Genomic DNA, 18,414 nt, shown 5'->3' with positions numbered 1-18,414 from the left:
CATGCACTATCCTCTGCTGTGTAAATAATACCACCACTCTGTGTGTGACAGCGTATAATCTTGGCACCAGCAGGAGCTGAACTCAGAGACAGTGCAGTTCTTTGAACTTCACAGTTGATGGATTGAAGTGCTGTACTTGGCCGGGAATCTGAGTAAAGCAAATCGTAAAATGGTGTCCTCAGTGCACTTCTGCTCCCATCATACATGGATTTAAAGGGCAAACTCAGGATTTTTAGAAGCTTGAAACAAATCTGGGCCTTAATCTGCCCATTAGGCTCAGAAGAATAACAAACTTGTTGCTACTTTGAGCCATAATCCCATTTTCCAGAGCACACAGTTTGCTCCTAGACATTTGTGAGAGCCTAGAGGGGTTTCAAGTTCAATCTACCCCAGCTGGGTGGAACAGGAGAAGAAACCCCAACAATAAGTTCACCCAACAGGTTAGCCCAACAGTATATGTATATTTATGAATTTTGATATATATTAAAATTATGTGGTCAGCGTTAGGCAGTCATTGCATACCCAGCAAACCTCAAAAACAGAAAATGAGAGGTGATTAAAATACATTTTTTCATTTTTCTCACTGTCACTTTCAGTTTTCAGTCTGGATCTAGCTGCTGAGGAAGCAAAACTATGCTTGTCAGTAATGAGGAGCGTCATGCTTAATTAATCCTCTACTAATCAAATAAGAAACTGTAAAATATTCATGCATCTCAAATAATTTGAATGACATAAAATTAGTGGTTCCTATATTTAAACTCTCTCCTTTTCTCTCTCTGGGAAGATACAGTTGATGAGACATGTCAAAAGAAAAAGCTCGGATACCCTGAGGTGCAGCCAACGTTGAACAGCGAGGCCCACTGTGTAATTTAGGTGCCGTGAACTTAATTAGCCACATCCAGCAGTAGTTTACTTAGAGAGTAGTCAAGTATTATCACCACAAAGGCTTCTCAGAGCCTCTGAAGCTGCAAAAAGTGCTGGTCATAGTTCTGCCTGAAAAGAGTAGAGATCGGTTTCAGTCCAAAGTATGTAACTCTGTGGAAGTTTTATGATGAGATTGTAATGGCGGATGAAATGAGTAGTCAAAGCCAAAAGTTCAGCTGTCCCATTAGCCTCCTGTTGTCGAGATTGATGAGGTTGTTGAGGCTGATATTAGAGGTTACTGAGTGAGATATCATGGACTCTGTGTAAAGTGCAAAGTTAGGGCACTGTCAACAAAGTCTGATCAGTATGTTAGGGATTTTCAAGTTAATAAAACTGTGATAGGCTGTGCCCTCTTGTTAACCTGCTGCCACCCACATCCCTTACAAGATTGGCTTTAGTAAAACCTTATTTGGATTGTCAAATGTTGATACTCAATTATCAGGAAGAAAAAAGTACATATTAATTAAAGTATCACAGCTCTACAGGCCACGAAACCTGAACCCAAACCTTGACCCCTTTTAAACAGCTTGACATTAAGATTACACGCTAAAATTAACCCTAGCCCCAATTAATGTTTATAGCCCACATTTCACACTGTTGTAACCTGAAAATCAGTAGACTTGTCAGTGACTCATTGTAGTCACTTGATAGGAAGTTGAATGAGATTAAAAAAGCCACTGTGCAGCTCTGGCAGTGATTACTGTAGGTGATTATCAGCTGGACTATATAAATAAAGTGTGACTCAGGTTTTTACGAGATTGGTTTTCCACACACCTACTAAGTTTCTATTTGGGCACTCACATTGTAGCATGAGGCATAGGTAGATATTCTGTGTATTTGTGGATTTCTCTCTCTCTCATGCTAGTCAGGACTGAAAACCACACACCCATGGCAACCAAAACATGCAGTCTGAGAACAGATATTGATCTTGTGTTAGTTTATGAGAATAAAATAAGTTTGTGTTTATGTTTGTGTGCATGTGAATGTGTGTATGCTGTGTTTGTGTGAATACTCTTGCTTGCATATTATTGTGTGTGCATGTGGGTGCACATTGGGTGAAGTGGCTTGAGGGAGCCAAGCATATGTGCATGTACATTTGTGTTTTTGGGAAGTGAGGCATTATGTGATGATGAGCATTTGACGCAGAACAAACTATTTATTCCCTTCTGTCTGTTTGTTCCTCCAACTCCCACCCCCCCAAAACACACACACACACACACACACACACACACACATATACACATGCACATACTCACACACAGACGCCTCAAGCTACTCCATTCCAGCAGCACGGACTGTAGTTATTGTTTCTGCTTAACTCTGCATAAATACAGCAGACAAGAGAATGTGGATTGCAGTACACCAACTCAACAGACTCTCAAATCTCAGGGCCCTGCAGACAAAAGTGCTGTTTTCACGAGAATATCAGTCTGTCGAGAACGATTTATCCTGACTCTGTGTGTTGTTTCTTCTTCCATATTAAATAATAATGGAAAAAAGGGCCAGCCACATCTCTCACTCACCTAAGGCAATGTGCATTCTGTGTGTGTGTGTGTGTGTGTGTGTGTGTGTGTGTGTGTGTGTGTGTGTGTGTGTGTGTGTGTGTCTCTGTGTGTGTGTGTCTCTGTGTGTGTGTGTGTGTGTGTGTGTATGCATATGGCATGGTTGAGACAGGTGTGTATCATATGTACAAATGCATGTGTTTGTAGGATGTTGGACTACTCCATTGTCTTCTCTTCTCTTCTCTTTTTTCTTTTCTCCTTTCATTTCTTTCTTCTCTTTTCTTTTTTCCTTGCCTCTCCTCTTCTCCTTTTTCCCTCTTCTCATCTCTTTTCTTCTCTTCTCATTAACATTGTAAGACAAGATGAAGGGCTCTTCAAGTTACTCAGATGTCCATCCATCAACACTACCTGTTGCCTGTCACTTGGCTGATCCTCTTCCTGGCCTCTGTGTCCAGTATCAGTCAAATCCATGTAAGGGAAATCACAGTGACAATGAAGACAGTTTGTTGTGACTTGCAGAGCTCCCGTGAGACTTCCTGGTGTGAAACAGTCTAGTCATGCAAACACACCGAGAAGATAATACTATGCTCAGCCAAGCAGAAACACTCATGTCTGCCTGCCTGCCTGTCTGCCTGCCCTGTTAATGGGTTAAAGTGTTATTTTAAAAAGATGTTAATTGCAATCACACACATGCATGCACAATATAAAATACATCCACACATGCACACGGTGCTCAGAACATGTAAAATGTAGTGTACTTTCAAACAAGCACACATATTCTGTCCATATACCTGCGTGCTTGCACAAACACACACACACACACACACACACACACACACACACACACACACACACACACACACACACACATACACACACACACAAAATATATCCTGAGGACCAAAATTCCAGGACCAAAATTTGTCATTACATCAGATTAAGTGGTGTCCTCAAGAGGCGAATCAAGAGGCGAATCACAGCAACACCTACACATTAGTGTGTGGGATGTGCTGCAGCAAGGTGAAAAACATTTAATTATTAAACACACACATACACAAACACACTGGGGTAAAATGTAAAGCATAAGTAAGCAACCAATCAGAAATCAAACTCTGACAGTTCATATAGCAAAGCAGATGTTCAGTATTAGTCATCGCATCAAGTGCCTACCTGTATCTACAAGCACCATTTGTCAGATCGCATCATTCTGCTTGCACAAACAGTTGACAGCTAAGCTTATCAAATACATCGCCACACAGGATGATGTCAAAATGTCCCTCCCTGAACCGACAGCAATGTCAAACAACCAAGTACAGTTTTGTTTTCAAGACTGAGTTTTCACATCCTAGTGTGCAAATGATTAGAAGCTGTTTTGGGGGGGTTAGAACAGGAAAACAGTCAATATTGAGGTCATATCAAACAGTTTTACAGTTCTGCTGAAGTGAGTCAGGAAATGTCTTTGTTACTTTTGATGTTTTGGCAAAATAAACAATCACGATGTTCTAGTTTTCTTGTTCTTTTGTACTTTCTGGTTTATGTGTGCTGCTCTTTACTCTGCACTTGTGCAAGTGTAACTGAGCCATGTCAAATCTAAGCGGAGAATTCACAAAGAGGTGACTGAGAATGGTGGAGTCAAGTTAATTACCTGCTCCACTCCCAGGTTACACCAAACATCTGTAGTAAAAACTATATCAGTAGTTATGTCCCCCCTGAAATATTTTGTTTTAGAGGTGGCTTGGTCTGAGGTCTGAGAAATATTATAGATCCAAGACAAAACTGACTGAAGGGCAGGACTGAGAGAAAAAGGCACAACTTCAGCACCACGGAGAGCGCCATGGATTTATCAACACACGGCACAGTGAGGCTGCTGATATTTCAAAGCCATGGTCAGGACCATAGATTCTAACTTGCACAAATCCCAGTCAGATAAAAGATCAATGAGTCAGGCAAATAGACAAACATATTCAATCAACAAGCCCTCTGCCCCTGCACTCTCTCTCTGACTGTGGGATGGTGAGGCGGGTTGGCAGGTTAACAAGGAGGACACAGTTTGGTTAACAAAGGGGATAGCACACACCCTCATCCCCCCTCAAATCGCCTAACAGCTATCTGTGTTGTGTTAAGGTCCAATTCACAAAAGACATTGTGCTAATGATTTACATAGCTTGTCCTTGTTTTGTCTCTAAGTGCAAAGTATAAATGCTGCCTTTGTGCCAAGTAGACGACAATGGCAGAGAGGAAAAGAAAAAGAAATGTTCAGACTGTGAACTATTTGTGCTGACCAATGAGGAATTTTGAGGAATTCCTCAAGCAATTTTGCACCACATGTATGCATGTTGCCTAATTTAAATGTGTGCAAATAGCAACAGCGCACTATGATGCACAGTTAGTTGTTGCTTTGCATGGATTTAATAATCAAAAAGGATGCATTATCCTGTTGTGATCACCCCTGATCACCCCTGAAACATAAATTGCACCCTTTCAGGGCGCAGTTAAAATGAGCCCCATGTGCTTTAATGAGTAGCAAAAATAAATTAAATCCAGTTCAAGAATGACCTTTTACATGGCCTAGTGTGCCGCCACTGGTCCAGGATGAATCTTGTACCCTTGACTAAAGCTAGAAAATCACCCTAGGTGCTGTGGATCAGCAGTAGAAATAGTTGCTTGATGGTGTATTTTAGTTTCTAGGTTGGTGACTTATTCCTGTTGATGAAGGAATATATTATATTGTCAGTGTGCTCACATCTTCTAAATGTCAACTACTGAGAAATTTAGATAATCAACTTTGTTTCCTCAGGGATCACATTTTCCAATATATTATTAATGGTTTTACTTGACCTCAGACTTATCTAATATGTTATAGTTACTGTGAGGAAATGAAAACTATATGTTCCAATAATGAATAATCTGTAGGGCAATGACATTGTTAAATTATTATTTTATGGTGCATTGTTGCTGCATGTGCACATGCATGCAGGCATAAGAACATGTACTTGCAAAGATATACAAAAGTGCACATGCCCGTGCACATGCAGGTACATGCATGCATGCACCCACACACACACACACACACCCCTTAGGTTAGTTCATCTGGTAAAACACTGCCCCGAAATAAATTTAATTCAATTCTCATGTTCCTGAGTTGGATAAGACGCCATTAAATTATATTTGCTGCTTGACACTTGACAATGAGACAATTCCCATATTACTCTGTTTCCTGCATGTTTTTCTTTCCCTTTCTGACTCAGCGGATATATACAATCTCTGAGGTGGGCTGGAACTAGTTGGTTTGGGTTGACTATTGAAAATTCCCATCTTTCAGAGGACCTGCCAGTTTTGACATATATGACTTAATATGCAAAAAATGAACCCAAATAAACCAGCCACAGTGGCAGCTCAGTTTCTAAGCAGTGAAAGCACAGAACAGGTACGACTGGTCTAACACAGACTAGCTGCTAGGCAGTGATTAGAACAAAACTGACAGTCTGTCAGCTGTGACGACCCCTCCCCTGTGGCGTGTTGCATGCGTCCTGTCGCTCTTTTCTCCTGCTCGCAGAGGCCTGGCAAGCAGAGTGGGAGTGGTTGTTGGCATCATGAGAACAACTTGCGATTGGACTACAGCACCACCAGCCTCTCTCTGTTTCCATCCCATACACAAGTCATGGCAGTTCCCTTTGTTTGTTCTTGTTTTGAGTTTTAACAACCAACATTCTTGCAGCACATTTCCACACACACTCACTCAAATTACATCACTGACAATTCCTTGAAATCACGTGTGTCTCTCATCTTTGGTCACTTGACTGGTACAGAATAAAACGGTGATTGTAGTTGTTCTATATGATGACAAGTCAGTAGGGCTGGAAAGTGTGTCACACTTGCTTGAGAACTGTGTAGACATGTGTTGTGGCTGTCACCTGAAAGCAGAAATTGCTAAAACAACTGTGACATTTGAACCTGTATGTGTTACCCTGGCACTCAGGCAATCATCAGAAAATCAACAGAAATCTGACACTATAGTGACGAAGTTAGCGTAACATTTCTCTTATTAATCTGTTTCCAGACATCTGCGAACTAGCAAACCTATAAATATACATTTTACCTGATGTAACCTTTTAAATTCTACAAATTCCATGGCAACAGTGCTGCCGTTCCGACTGCCCTAGTATGTAAATTTGAATGGAAAGGCCGTTCTACGCCATTTAAGTTCTATGGGATGGACTCACACCCACATTTGGCATTTGAGTTTGGAGACCATTCGCAATAAAAAAAAAAAAAAAACAAGCCAAAAAAGAGGTTGCAGCAGATTATAAGCTTTAAAACGAAGTAGGCTGTAAACTATTGTTCTGAGTGTTATTGTCTGAAAGAAAATACATGAGTAAATGACATAACATTTGGCATACATGGAAATGCATTTAAATGACATTGTAACATATGCGAGAATGATATGACTACTTCTGGGCCATTTTGGCCTCACGGACTGGCAGATTGGACCAGATTCAGATGAACATATTTACTGTCATTGCTAAAATATAGCTCTTATTAAAATGGGAAACTTTAATGCCTATAAATGCAAGCACGCCAGAGGTATTTATGTAGAAAAGATTGTAAGTCAGCCAGTGATTTGAAGATGTCCTCCTCATGTTTAACCATTCTTATCAGTAGTAGTCCTGTAAACTACAATATTTTAATTTATACTGTCAGCATTTTTATGGTCTCTGGTCCTGATGCAGCTATAAAAGTATTGGACCATCTTCAGTTTACAATGGCAATGAAGCCATTCATTCAGATCAGAAGAGTTATCACTACTTTTTGTTTGAAAAAATATCACAATGTCTGTGTGACCATGTTTATGAGAAGAGAGACATTTGAGATGCAGGCTGTTTTTACAGACTGTGTGATTGTAGAGCATCAGGAGCTAATGGTCGTCATTAATACTGCCAAGGAAATGCAACCCACCTCTCACCATAATGGCTAATACTGGACTTTTCATCTGATTTTTCATCTAAATACATCCATCGTAAATGCATACTTGAGACAGGCAGATACTGTAGATAGACGCAGTGTTAATGTTTTGCATGTTTCGATGAGCTTACTAACTCCCTTCCTCCTCCCTTTCTCTCTCTCTCTCTCTCTCTCTCTCTCTCTCTCTCTCGCACACACACACACACACACACACACACACGCGCGCGCACACACACACATACACACACTTATCAGCTGGCCAGATGCCACAGTAAATGTAGTGAAGCGAGAGGTGGTGTAGTGAAGGTCAAGTGGTATTATAAAATCATAACCTGGTCATCTCTTCCCTCACCCCTGCATAACCCCGATTACTGTTCATTCTCTCTCTCTCTCTCTCTCTCTCTCTCTCTCTCTCCCTCTCTCTCTCTCTCTCTCTGTGTCAACAACAAGCAGTCCCATGCATACATTACACAGTTTGTGGGCAGAGGAGGAGAAGAGAAAAGAAGAGAAGAGGAGAGAAGAGAAGAGGAGAGAAAAAGGAAAAAGGAGAAGAGAAAAAGCGGAAGAGAAAAGGGAGAAGACAAGAGAAAAGAAGACAAGAGAAGAATAGTTTTGAATAGGGATAGTTTTGATAGCAGCTGTAGTACAATCACCGCTTGTAGTGTTGAATGACTTACATAAAAAATTTGAACTGCTGTAAAACATCTATATATATCATGCACATTAGCTTAGATAATATATAGTCTGCATTTATTTACATGTTGGTATATTTATGTATGTACGTGTGTGTGTGTGTGTGTGTGTGTGTGTGTGTGTGTGTGTGTGTGTGTGTGTGTGTGTGTGTGTGTGTGTGTGTGTGTGAATACTTGTGCACTTTAATTACCAGTTTGATGTAGTTCAGCCTGTTTCCTCTTCCACCTCATAACAGAAAGCCTCATGTAAGGGCAGCTGGGCTCCCTTCATATTTTTATGTCTCCATCCATCACCTTGGCCAGCTGCCATTTGTGTCATTCACTTTTTGTCAGCCTTTCCTTCCTTTTGGTTCTCCACTCTCTCTCTCTGTCTCTCCCTCTCTCTCACTCACTCCTCCAGTGCCCTCTCTCTGTCGGTTTAGCATCTACCTCCATTTATTTTGCTCTCCCTGTCTCTTCCTTTGCCCCTTTGCTTTCTCTGCCTTCCACCACTTTCACTCTCTGTTCAGTTTCTGTGCACGGCCTTAGGGAGCGTGGGCAGGCCTGTGTTTTAAACATCTTTTTGAACAGCAGTGCGACACACAAGCAAACACGATGCCTGTGACACAGAGACAGACAGATCCCACTGCAAGTAACTCTGCAGGCGCAAAATGTGTTCTGTCAAGCAGATATGGTATTTACATTAAGTGGCTCGACTCGGAGCAGCCTCACATCAGGAGACTGGGAAATGCGACTTTTCTGTGCCGCTCTTTATCATGCAGCCGCGGCATGATGTGAGAAAGATTGTGGGAAACAATACGGAGAATGCACAGAAATGCTCACACATTTACACACACACCCATACAGACACACACATACTGTATACCGCCAGTTAAAATCACACAGAGACAGCAATTTTGCCTTAGATTGTTGGACGGTACAACTAGGCGAACCTAAATATCAGGACATTTGTGATGTGATTTCTTTGTCTTGCTCTCTCCACCACATGCTCTCTCTCTCTCTGTTTGTTTCAAGTATATTTTATACTTAAATGCAATTTTATAGTTGAATATAAACGCAACACACACAAACACACACACTAACAAAACTGTTCTATCCCTGTGTATGTTGTGTTAAACTCCTCTCATCACTAACCACTAACCATTGTCTGCCTGTGTGTGTGTTTGTGTGTGTGTGTGAGAGAGAGTTTGTATGCAACCGTCACTGCATAATGTATTGCCATTCATAGAAAGCCATAGCAACAAGGTTTTCATGCAGGAGCTACAGTGAACATGTATGGGTAAACCTTGGATGCTGTGAGAAAGAGGGGGAGAAAGCAGTGGAGCGAGATATGAAGATTAACAAAAAAGATAATAGGAACCATAGAGAGAGGCAGCATGAACAGTGGGAGAAAAGCAAGAAAGAAGACAGATAAGTTAAAAGGTACAATGGCAAAGGAAGAAGGGATGGATAGAAGAATAATACAAAGGGCAACAAATGAAGAGGAGAGTCAGGGGATGTTACTAAACAATCAGATGGAGGGACAAATCTATGTGTGTGTGTGTGTGTGTGTGTGTGTGGATAAGTGTGTAAAAAGCTCAAGGCTGATGACAGCTTAGTTGTTAGCTAATGGTCAGTATTTAAGAGTCACTGTGCAAAAGTGGAGGTCTTCAGTTACTATGGCGACAGGGCAATTACAGACTGACATTTTACAACTGCTCTTCCTACCGCCCCATTTCTGAGTGGGTGGCCCAATCTCGAAAAGTTCTTGCTTGTTTGCATCAGAGGAAACTTCTACCAACTTGCTGTCTGCTGAAGAAACTCAGAACCTGTTCAGTAAGCTAAAACCACGAGGCGCACTGCAGCCTGGCGCAACGGATACATAATGAAGTGCAACACAAATAGGAGATGAGAATTTATGAATGGTAATCTCTTGCACTTAAACGGTGAGCAACTCGTCTAGCGGTGCAAGTCGAGACCTTGCTGAGATTGCTTTTTAATAGTTTTACCTGTTTTTTTGTTTTTTGTTTTTTTTTTGTTACGATACTTCATAAAACAGCTCTGTCCTGTATTTTAAAGTAAGTGAGAGTCATTATGCAAACTTCAGCTCCATCTCAAGATTAAAATGATGTATTCTGTGCTATGTATAAAATTAAATTATAACACAGTGAAATGAAATAAATTGGGCACATGCTGTATAGTATGTTGAGGTGGAAATGATCTTCCTTTTCATATATTAATATATAATGTATGCTTCATCTTCTCCCGAAAGCAGCATGTTGAATTTTGTACCTTTTTAGTTCCACATTTTTGCTTTGCAGCCAACCTTGGCTATTCCCATAATGAGCACACAGGCCTAAAAAACGGGCCTTAGTACATGTACTTAGTCACTAGAGTGTGCTATGAAAATAGAATGAGGTAAGTCCCTTGACTGCTTTAAACCTGAAATGTACAGTCTTTACAACCGGCACATAATATAAATTACAGTCTATGTAAATGCAATATTGCCATAGGGCTTTGATGCGTCAGCCTCACCGGGCCGTCTGTTACCAGCAACCGACCATACAGGCAGTTTATGCGTGTGTGCTGGTCAGCCACTGACAGCAGCATGTACAATCAAAGGCAGACGCTGGCAGTGAGAGAGACTTTTTGGATTGGCTGTTCAGCCTAAGCAAATCAGGGCTCAAGAAGATAAACAAAAACAGGGATGGTAAAATATGGGTTATTGTGCTAATGAGATACTTATTGAGTGAGTTATAGTTGCAAACCTTCTCCCACAAGCACAAGACCTTCAGGCTGAGAGAACAGTGACCGTTTCAACTTGAACGGTGTAGAGTTGCCATTGTACTGTTTGCTGTGGTCATTTGGCTGATACAGAATAAAATGGCGATTGTGGTTAGCTGCTACATTGACAACACGCATCAGTAGGGCGTACAGTGTGTCACACTGGCTTGAGAACTGAGAAGAGATGCTGTGCTGTAGCTGCTTGCTAATCGCAGTAACAGCATTAATAGTTTGCACCTATTGGTCCAGCTATCCTTGATTTCCCTTCAAGAGTTAGGCAACAGTGATAGCACACAAACCAAGCTCCAGACTCCACTGCTCATTTGGTCTTTGCTGGAGACCTCAGCAAGTAAGAGACCCGCCACAAGTCAGTATGGTACAATGGCCACATTTCTTTGCAATGGTAACGACACACACAAAAATGGTCACTGCTCCAACCATCTTTCTGTGTTTATTGGAATGGGAAATCCTATTCTGCTCCATTCAAGATCTGTAGTATAAATTAAAAGTGAGTTCCCATGAAAGGACTTCACATGACTTCTACTTCTTGTATCTTAAATAGTGATATCATCCTGCACTAGTGGGTGTAATTAAAATTTCAACCAATAAAACCTTCACAAATCTTTAAACATCCTCTCTCATCCACCTATCCCTTCAAATAAAATTGTGTATCTCCACCAAACTGTTATCCAATTAGTTGGCACTATGTCACGGGGTCTTTAAATTCTTATCTCCGATTATCTCCACCAGGCATCAGCCTAGAGGAGATCATGTGTTTGGCCCCATTTGTCAAAGTGTTTGACAATACAACTGGTAGAGTTACACCTGGCAGAGACTGGAACTCTACTGAGTACACACCACCAGTTTTAATATGTTTCTGTACCTGTTCGGTTTGCTTTTCTGAAAGACTACTTCCCCCCTTGACAATTCCTGCCTCCTACCCGGATGTAGAATGCGCACGCATGTCGGCTGTCAGCTGTAGTCTGTGTACGTCTTCATGTACAACACGCATTTTAGCAGGAAACATGAGGCGACACAGAGAGCTCTAACCTTCGGCATTGATCAGCAGCAGTTCTTTGTGGTTGGCTTGATGTGTGCTCAGCCACAGACTTAGTGAATAATATATGTTCTGTGCTATAGACCCTATAGACTATAGGTCTGGAGGGCAAGGCTTAAATTCACTGAACATAAACCCCTCTATATGCTCTCTTAACTAACATCACAGCATGATGATATGTGTGTATAATTAAGATTCACACAGTCATGTGCTCAAAGACACATATATGCATTGACATCTACTCTCTCTCTCTCTCTCTCTCTCCCTCTCTCTGTCTGTCTCTCCCTCCCTAATGTTACAAAATAAGCATGGTCATGAGAAGAACTCTGAAGAACAGCATTTCCTCCCCTGCTGCTGTTTCTCCTCTTCTTCTCCTGCTCCTTCTCTCCCTTCCACTCTTTCATCATACCTCTCTCTCTCTCTCTCTCTCTACTAAAGGGTTAGTAGAGTTCCTCCTCTCAATTGAGCCTCATTTTATCACAATCACTCACTGGGATGAGGGTAGCTGACCACTGTGTGCATGTGCGTGTGCAAATGTGTGCAAGCACTCGGTTTGAGTGTGCCCTCTGATATGTGTGTGTATGTAATCCCGCCCATGCATGAGTGTGAATGTGCATGTGGAGATGCATGTGTGTGTGCGTGTGAGGGTGTAGCTGTGAAGGAGCTGTGGATGGTGCTGAGGGGGAGGGGAGGAGAGCAGGGTGGAGGAAGGGACGGGTGGTGACTGTTTAACATGATCACTGAGCAGCCATACTCCCTTCCCCCAGTCTCTAGTCCCCCCCCTCAACATCCTCCTCTCTACTCTATACATACGAGGGGAAATGAATCTATTACGATTCCCCCTCCCTATATACTTTAAAGGTAATTATATGTGAGTACAAATGGACACAGAAAAGAAGTGGACATGCTATCTCCATAATTGCATACACCCATAATACCAGTACCAGTGTTAAAGCTTATCATCACTTCTCCATCCCTTTCTTGCTATATATACAGTATTTTCTGTGCACTCCTCCTTCTACAGATCTCCATCTTTTTATCACCAATCTCTCTTTGAAATTTGCATTTTCTTCCTACACATAATTGTCCTTCAACTCTCTCTCTCTCTCTCTCTCTCTCTCTCTCTCTCTCTTTCCAATGACTGAAAGGCTGCTAGAGCAGCAGCAAGCAGACAAGAAACACACAGTCACTCATTGTCATGCTCCGAGGGGGACTTGTGTGTATGTGCGTGTGTACACGTGTGTGTGTGTCTGTGTGTGTGTGTGTGTGTGTGTGTGTGTGTGTGTGTGCATGTGTATGAGTATGACTGATCTCCCAGGGGGCTAAGGCTGTTCTAAGGGTCACCAGGGAAGTCGCCATGGGAACACAAGCCCCACCTCCTCTTGCATTGTGTTGTAGCCACTCTAAAATTACTGTGTGTGTGTGTGTGTGTGTGTGTGTGTGTGTGTTCCTTGCAGACCACAAATGTTCCTTACATACCACAATATCAATTTGTTCCCAGGTGTCAGTGCCTACTCTTGATTTTGGTCAATCTCCCAATCTTTATTAATTTAGAAATTACTTTAGAATAAAGCAATGTGAGATGTGAGAATGAAACATTTTACTTTTTGCTGTGAGAGACAGTGCCTTAGAAAACTTCTCTGGGATTTACTGTTGTTGACTGAATGTTATAGTGTATTTACAAAGACTTTTCATGCATTGTCTCATTCTGACTCAGCTATTATCTACAAGGAGCACCTGTCCATTCTGTCCTAGGGACCTTAAGCAGCGCTCCCTCTCATCTGTTTTTTAGGTCAATTTCACCTCTTGTATATCAGTGTGTCCTAATCTGATGTGTCTCACATGTTTGAAACCAGTTGCTGTGATAGTATAGGAAACATGCGCATGACATAGTTGGATAAGAGCTCTGTACAGTTCACTATTCAGCTCACTGAATAGTTGTTGTGCCAGGAAAGTCCCAGGTATGAATGTGAGTAATTGTGTAACACTCCATCCCCACTGCAACTACTCCTCACAGCCAGTGTTGTAGATGAGTGAATGAGTATGTTTCTGAATTAACTTGCCAGGTTAAATAAATACAAGCCAGGATTTGTGAATCTGGTAACATTTGATTCCAAACTACTTCAAGTACAGAAAGAGGAACTTATATAACTGGATTTCAGGTTCCTCAAGGTACACAGACACACAACGGGAGGCTCAAGCTGCAATTGCTTCAAATAATTTTTGCTTCAAGTGGAGTAATGGATAGTGAACATTATTCCCCGTTGGTGGCAAAGCTTACTGACTAAAATGAGACTAGAATTTATGCTGGCTAACAGTGGGGCTTAGATACAAAGAGGGAAAGTTCACTGTATTCTGAAACTAGATTCAAACTAGTTATTTTCAAATCTGGGCAAAATAATACCTTTTGCAGGGAAAAAAAAGGACATTTGTTCCCTAAATACTTAAGTTGCACCCCATGCTGTAACACCAAAATATTCATGTAGCAATATTACATTGCAAATTGTCCCTAATCACTTCTGTGACACATAAACCAAAGAAGCTGTTTTTTTTTAAGAGCAGTCATCAAACCACTGCACAGAGAAAATGTTGGTTTTCATTTTATCTTGCAGTCAAATAAGATGGATTGTACAAAATAGTTTTTTTTTTTTTTTTTTAGGGCCAAATAAACTCAAAAGCGTGTGCCCCAAATCCTTAAGCTTCATCCTACTTGGACCCAAAACACCTCTGCTGGAAACAAGCAGGGTTTAGTTGGCAATTTTTAGTTGGCAATCACTTTTGTTACATATAAATACTGTAGAGGTGGTAATGTAGTCTTACACACACACACACACACACACACACACATGCACACACAAAATGTGGGTTTGCAATTTTGGTGAAATTGCGGATTTACATTTTGGCTGGTATTAATTACAAATTCACTTACCGCAGAGTTTCCAAAATACTAAATAAGTGGTGGGGTGCATCTTGCATATTTTCTTATCTTAAATACTTTCATCTTTATTTGATCCTGTTATTACCACATGGCCTTAATGCATATGGCTTTAACGTTTAAGATACCGCTTCACCCTGGTCAGAAATACATTTGGAGCGAACACAAGTTTGGATATGACCATAGCTAACAGTTGGTGACAGTAGCTGTGGCTCAGTAGCCATGCTGTTTTGTCAGCATGTAGCCAGCCAGCCAGCCAGCATGCCTCTCATACAAAGCACTGAATCCTTCCCCTCTCTCTCTCTCTCTCTCTCTCTCTCTCTCTCTCTCTCTCTCTCATTTTTCTTTTTCTTTTTATCTGTACATAACTTTTCTTTTCCCTTTGTTTCTGTCTTTCTCTCTTTCTTTCTACCTACCCACTAACCTGCCTACATATCTTGCTCATTATATTACTCTGGCTCACAAAAACTCGTGCACAGGACTCCTCTGCTGCCTCTACATTGTTTTCAGAACTGAGGGCCGACTATGATACATTATAAATGCCGTGGATGAAGTAGTGGAGAGGAGAAAATAGAAATCCTCCCCCTTACAGTAGTCATGGAGCACAGTGGGCTGCTGTCCGTGGTGCTGAAAAGAGAAACTCACGGAGCACTCTGCCTCCTAGCAGTGAGTTTCATCTACTTTGCAGACCAACTCTCTCTCTCTCTCTCTCTCTCACTCTGTCTCAGCAATGAATCATTTCTATTTCCAACATGTAGAGGAGGCTGTCAGGCTACACAACCAGCTTCTCATGCCAGTGAAATCTATCGTTTTCTGCCTCTTATTCTGTGACCGGCAGATGAAGATATGGATGTTTTGCGAAAAAAAATAAGGTATAGTCACAAGGAAAACAGCTAAATGTAAAATAAGGAATGACTGGTTACAGCAGCGAACAAAACTATGATCTCAAAGCAAGTTATGGGGAAGTAGTTAGTCCAATCATTTCAAGTCTTGAAGTGCTTACCTTCAGAGATAAGAGGGATTCTCCAGGTCACATGTACAGTGGTGGTGGCTCCTAGGAGCTCCGGTCCCGACCTCTGGTGGTGTTTAGCTTGTGTCAAGCCCACTCATCGAATAATGAGAGCGATTATAATAAAGTCCCCCCCGCCGGTGAACCGACCACCTGAACACTGAAGTGTTGGCTGTACCGCTGATGTGCGACTTTCAGAGCTGAATCACAGGCTGGCAATTCAAGCAGAGTGGATCAAAATGAAACCCGATGGGCCTGACCCTCTTTTCGTGTTAAATTACCTAGCCACGAAATAGCAGATGCGTCCTTGGAAAATGTCCACGTTGTAATTTTTTGTGTTTGTTTCTACTTTTCTGGACACAGTCCGGTCGCTCGCATGTATATCTCTGTCCAGTCCCGGACTCACACAAGAAGCGACTGGGGGAAAAAAAACAAAAAAAAAAAACACACTCCAATATAAGGAATATTTAGGAAAAACAGTCCAGATCCGGCACTGTCTCTAGACGATATAGCCTGTGTTTTTAACCCAGCAGCCGCACAGTTACATCCACCGCTTGTCTGGAGTTGTTTGAATAGTAGAGACTGGTTAACCAACGCTGTCCGCAAAATAAAACGCTCCTACGCAAACATCAGCAGCAGCAGCGGCGTGCGTACTGGAGGAGGAGACGGGAGGGGAGAAAATCTCGACATCTCCATTTCACCGACCAGTTCCCCACCATCCGGGGTGGTGGAGGTCAAATATTTGTCGTTCTGCTCCAGGCTCAGTGGTAAATTACTATAGAGAGAAAAAAAAACAGACGACGCGGGGCTTTTTACGCTTACCTTTCTCTATTTTTCTCCCAATCTATCTATCTATCTATCTATCTATCTATCTATCTATCTATCTATCTATCTATCTATACAGCGCGTTTCTCTCCTTTGCTGGAAGCGATCTGGTCAGTCGCTTTCGGGCTACTACTACTGTCTGCAGCTGGTTAGTCCAAAGAGAAGATGTATTTGATGCACGGTTGCTGAATCTCCGTAAATGTGCTGATTCCTGCAGATCGACGTCTAGCACCGTGCGGTGAAGAGTAAATGAGCTTAAATACAGAGGTGGCTCTTAGTGCTTGCAGACTCAGTGTGTGTGTGTGTGTGTGTGTGTGTGTGTGTGTGTGTGTGTGTGTGTGTGTGTGTGTGTGTGTGTGTGTGTGTGCGTGTGTGTGCGTGCGTGTGTGTGCGTGCGTGTGTGTGTGTACAGCCTGGAGTGTACAGCCTGGGAGATGGCGCTTTAGTCACAGGCTGAGATTGGCTACGAAGAGAGAAGGGACGAGAGCAGGAAAATGCAAAGAGAAAAAAGAGGGATAAGACAGGGATAAGGCCCCTTGTGACTTCCAAGCGATGCTGTGCGTGTTTGATGCGACTTAAAGGCATGCCACGCTGCTGTCTGGGCTTACAACTTAGCCACTAAATTCACTAACCTGAAAGAAATGTTAAACTTCTGAAGCACACATGGATTCATAGTGGCACTCACATGCACACAGGACATGCAGCTGAAAGTATGTTAATTAGAGGGAGTTAACGACAAATAGTCCTCACATACCAAGTGAGAAATAGAGCAAGAGGCACTGGGAGGGAGAGTGAGAGAGGAAGTGTGTGTGCCTGTGTTCATGAGAGAGAGAGAGAGAGAGAGAGAGAGAGAGAGAGAGAGAGAGAGAGAGAGAGAGAGAGAGAGAGAGAGAGAGAGAGAGGGTGAGGCCAGTGCTAACAGGCCAGATTGGTGACAAGCTGCCACACTGAGCCAGATTTTGACAGTTCCCTTATGATCTCTGCTCAACATGCCATGTTCTCTTCAAGACAACAAGCCTTACAGCCAATCAGACCGCTGTGTCTTTCCTATTTGGGAATAGTGGATATGTTTTTTTTTTTTTTTTTTTTTTTTTTTTTTTAATATATATATATTTGTCTTCACAAGCCGTCTGAAAGCTTTGGGTTTCCTCCAGACTGTCTTAAATGTGTTTCAACTTCAAGTATACAAATGGATGACATCTCTGAATGTTGGGTGGCATTTACAGGCTCCAGTGTATTGTCAGTAACATGTGACTGTGTCTCAAAAAAAAAAAAAAAAAAGTCTTGAGTGAACAAGTCAGCATATATTTGACGATATGAAAAGGTGCAGTTGTAACAGAGGTTGACAGTATAAGGCTGTGGCTACACTGATTGGTCGTATCTTTCCATATGGATCTGTTTTTATTATCTACCTTATGTTTTATTTAAAGGGCTAATTAGGTAGTCAACAAAACTAATAAAAAACCTGACACATAATCAATTTGGTGTCAATTTTTATTCTGATCATTTCCTGGAGGTTTAAATTACTGGGATCAAATTGGCCCCAGCTGATAAAAAATGTTAGTAAATTTGAAGGTAAAAGGAGGATTAATGAGGAGTCAGCATTTGATGATAATTCATCCATTGTTGTTGCATTTGTGTTTTGATGGACAGCTTATACAGAGTACAGAGAGGCTGAACTTTATATTACTGATTGCACTGTTATTATCGATTTGGCCAGCAGTTAAAACTTTTCTCCTCATGTC

General features: G+C 41.7%; 1 protein-coding gene across 1 annotated transcript in view; it reads right to left on the bottom strand.

Moving 5' to 3' along the window:
- LOC115368947 (protein FAM163B-like) overlaps nt 1-16,466 on the bottom strand; it is a 36,667-nt gene extending 20,201 nt beyond the window's left edge. The window contains exon 1 of the mRNA XM_030065405.1: nt 15,839-16,466. The gene's annotated coding sequence lies outside the window, so the exon portion shown is untranslated. The remainder of the gene's footprint in view (nt 1-15,838) is intronic.
- Nucleotides 16,467-18,414: the final 1,948 nt, after the last annotated feature.

Source organism: Myripristis murdjan, chromosome 12 (genome assembly GCF_902150065.1).
Source record: "Myripristis murdjan chromosome 12, fMyrMur1.1, whole genome shotgun sequence".
Classification (NCBI taxonomy): domain Eukaryota; kingdom Metazoa; phylum Chordata; class Actinopteri; order Holocentriformes; family Holocentridae; genus Myripristis; species Myripristis murdjan.
Note: the sequence above shows the minus strand (reverse complement) of the source record. Positions and strands in the feature narration are given on the sequence as shown.